Genomic DNA, 3,717 nt, shown 5'->3' on the forward strand with positions numbered 1-3,717 from the left:
GTTGTTATTCGCGCCACACAGTCAACGTGCGCATCGATCGCGGCCAACAAAGCAGCAGATAGCGGCGAGCAGATGGCCCAGAGTCCAGGGAGCGGGTCCAAAGATCTCGGATCGGGTTGGGGGATCCGGGGACTCGGGCATCCGAGGCCATGGCAATCGTACAAATAACTCCATCGTTGACTCCAATCAACTTTCGGGCTGCACACGGCGTTGCTGGCACCGGGATCCGCCAGACTGGGAGGTCTCTTCTCTGCCCCGGAGCCACTCCGTTTTCATCCTGGTGGAGATCGTGCGCCGAATGCAGCGCTTCACATTATTAGATGCGGATTACCACTTTGGTGCAAAGATCAAATCACTTTGTGGCCACACAGCTTGGTAGGCCGGCGGTGGACGTCAGTGCTGTGGCTTTGGCTTTTTTCTGGCCTCTTTTAGTACTTTGTATTAAAAATGATACTAGGTAATATATATATTTTTTGTTGATCAAGAAAATATAAAATATTATATGTTAATTAAATTTGTATTATTAATTGGAGAGCAGGGTATATACCACGCTCTCCAATTTTCTTTTTATATTTTAAAGAGCTTTTGAATAAGAATATTTGGTTTTCAATAAGAATTTATTAGACTGATCGGAATGTAAAAATATCTATATATATATATATTTTAATATTATTTATAAATTTTCATTATAGAGGATTATTACATGTGAAAAGCGACCACAACTAGTGAACAGAGAGACCACAAGGTGGCTGTGGATTTTAGGCTCCAGCGGGGATGGGGACGGGAATCGGAAGGGGAGAGTGCCGACCTGCTGGCGTCAGCTTGAGGTGGCTCCAATCACGATTTGGTGCTGCTTTTTCGCGCACTGCTTGCCTTTTACGATTTGTTTGATTTGGCCAAATGAATTGCACCGTTTCAATTTCTGAACTACGATACGATGGCCACATGCTGGGCAGTCAACTGCGATTGAAATGTCATTTGTCAAAATAAATTTAACGGCCTTTCAAGCCGCCGCCGAAACGCCCCCGAGGGCCAACTAAAACCGCACCCAGATCGGATCGGGTCGGGTCGGGTCGGAGCGGATATATCCGAATTCGAATGCGATCTGCTGGTTGGACAATGTGCCACAATGGCGTGCGTGTTCAACACGTGTGCTAATCTCATCAAAACAACCGACCAGGTACCACCACCGGCCCAGCAGCCCAGCTCCAGTCCGAGCCACTAAATGCAACAAATCAACCTTCAATCAAGACAACCGCACCCCGCAACACACCGCAACACACCATTCCATTCGGACACCAGAGCGATCCAAAGTCGGGGCGTTGTTCGCCGATCCTTGTGCGGCATCATCAAACTGGCATAAATCTTTAATGGAATTCATTCATTATGGGGCCACAAAGAGGCACTTTGGCCATACCAACAATGGCCCTGGAGGCCCTCGTTCTTGCCGTTTTGTATCCTTGCGGGCATTGTAAATTCGCCTTTGTATTTGCGGGACCCGGGTCGCAATTATCTGTGTGTTTTCCGCACAGGGAAGAGGCAGGCGATCCTGGGTCTTTGTGGCCTTTGTCAGTGATAAAGCGAAGGCGCTAAAGGATAACACCTTCTTAACACCTACCAGGTATATTGATTGTCTTGTGCTGCGGCGAATTGAAAGGCGACTGTGTCAAAAAAGCATTCCGCCAATGCCATTGATGGAAAGTATTGGGCCGAATAAATTTTGCGGTAAACGGATCGAAGGGAATTAGGGTCTCTTTCTATTTCTCTATGGCTTAATCAAATTGATGTCTGTTCATAGATGAATGAATCAATTGGATCAATTAAAGAAGCCTTAATACATTCGTGTTTGCCAAACGTAATTCATTTGCACAGATGAAATGAATCCATTTTGCTCTCAGCAAACATTAGGTTGGCCATCTTAATACCGAATCTTGAAAACTCCAGTAGAAGTAAACTCGGTCCAATCCTTTCCCATGTGCATCACTCATTGCCCTCATCGAGTTCCTACCGATCCCAAAGCCTGCCACACAGTACGTAGGTAACTCCCACAATCGTAATTAAGCCGTTGCCTTCAATCGCCAATCCGCTGTACAATCCAATCCAATCCTGTCCCAGCCCTTTGTCCCCCGCCCCGATCCTTGTGATGGTTGTTGTGATTTCGAGGCGTGAAATAAATTGATAATTTCGGCTTTATTGGATTCTCCAGTCTCCAGGCGCGCATACCTCGGCATGCCTCACATGCTGCATGCTTCGATGCGCTGCTGTAGGTCTCCATTTCTCATCCATCCCGGTTCTTAGCTCCCTGCCCAACCACATTCCCGTACTCATACCCATACCTGGGTGCTTCCCTATAGCCATACCCAGCGATCCCATCCCATACCATCCTTCATCTGCTTGTGGGCAATTAATCTGGGTGAGCGTGCGCGGATGGCTGGCTGGCAAGGATTAAATCGATTTTATGTAGCCGCAACTCGATCATGATTCTTCGTTTGTTCCCCAATCATGGATTCGTGGCTCAGAATCGATGGTTCGTCTCCAGATTATGAAAATTACGAGTACTGGTAGCATAGAGCCCACCAAACGGTAGCCGGCGGCCACCGAGGAGCCCAAAAGCCGAAAAGCCAATCGAAACCCACGGCAGCCGCAACAGTTTAGCGCTTTTTGTTTTCCGCTCCGCGTTTATGGCCCAAAAATGCCGTTTATTGATGGGCACAACGCCTAAGCGGATCTGCATGCGCATAAATTGCCCAAACTCTGTCAGAGACTCTTAAAAGCCAATAAATTTACAGACAATTTTTTTCGGAGAGTGCGTTCCCCAAACTCACGTTAAAATGTCGTAAACAACTTAGTCATAATTTTGGTAATTAAACTTGGCCGCCCGCGAGCTCTGACCGAACTGGGTATACATATGTATATACATACATAGAAGTTAGATATGCCAGCGTGATTCACTAAACATTTTTAAGTATTTGAAAAATCCGCACATTACAAAATCAATATATTGATCCAATTGCATCAGGTACATATAATTTACATTATGTGTTTTAAACTCTATTTTCCAATAGATTTTGAGTGCTGAAGTCGGAAACACCAAATGTTTCTATCTCGTTGGAATGGAACACATCTTAAGTAAGAATTATCACGGACACATCTCTATTCGAACCAGTGGAATTGCTCCGCCGACTTATCTCACCGCCTTGAGGTGTGACTGTAACTTTGTTGTGCGGTTTTTATGGGGTATCCAAAGGGCTACTTATAGTGGGTAAAGATGCTGGTGATTCGGGGGCACTTTGGGCCCTAATGACGGCTTTTTCGGTTAATTGAATTACTTTTGAAAAGTCTGTGTTTATGGCGGATTGATGAGTAAGAAACGCTGCTCAGGGCCTCAGCTTTCGATTTACCATATTTCACAAATATTTATGGCCAGCAGGCAGATATTTCAACGGAATATAAGCAGAATTTGATTAGCACCTGTGACGAACGCTGTGGACTTGCTCTCGGCTAAGTTGGCCCGCTTCGCTTCGGATTAGCACATCCTTCAACTGGTACCAGTCGATCTAAACATGGGTAATTGCCGGACTTGAGGCCCTCTTAATTGACGCCAATCAAAGACGCCACGACATCCGATCCATAAGATCCATCCGACAGTTGTTGGATCGACTGGCACTGGCCCAAAATTTGTCGGGGTTGGAACCACAACTCGGAGATTAACTCATT

General features: G+C 46.0%; 1 long non-coding RNA gene across 1 annotated transcript; it reads left to right on the top strand.

Annotated features, from left to right (window-relative positions):
• The first annotated feature begins 941 nt into the window (after positions 1-941).
• On the top strand, positions 942-1,733 carry lncRNA:CR43453 (long non-coding RNA:CR43453). The gene has a single exon (NR_048449.1). It is a non-coding gene; the product is annotated as a long non-coding RNA:CR43453 (long non-coding RNA).
• The last annotated feature ends 1,984 nt before the right edge of the window (positions 1,734-3,717 follow it).

Source organism: Drosophila melanogaster, chromosome 3R (genome assembly GCF_000001215.4).
Source record: "Drosophila melanogaster chromosome 3R".
Classification (NCBI taxonomy): Eukaryota; Metazoa; Arthropoda; class Insecta; order Diptera; family Drosophilidae; genus Drosophila; species Drosophila melanogaster.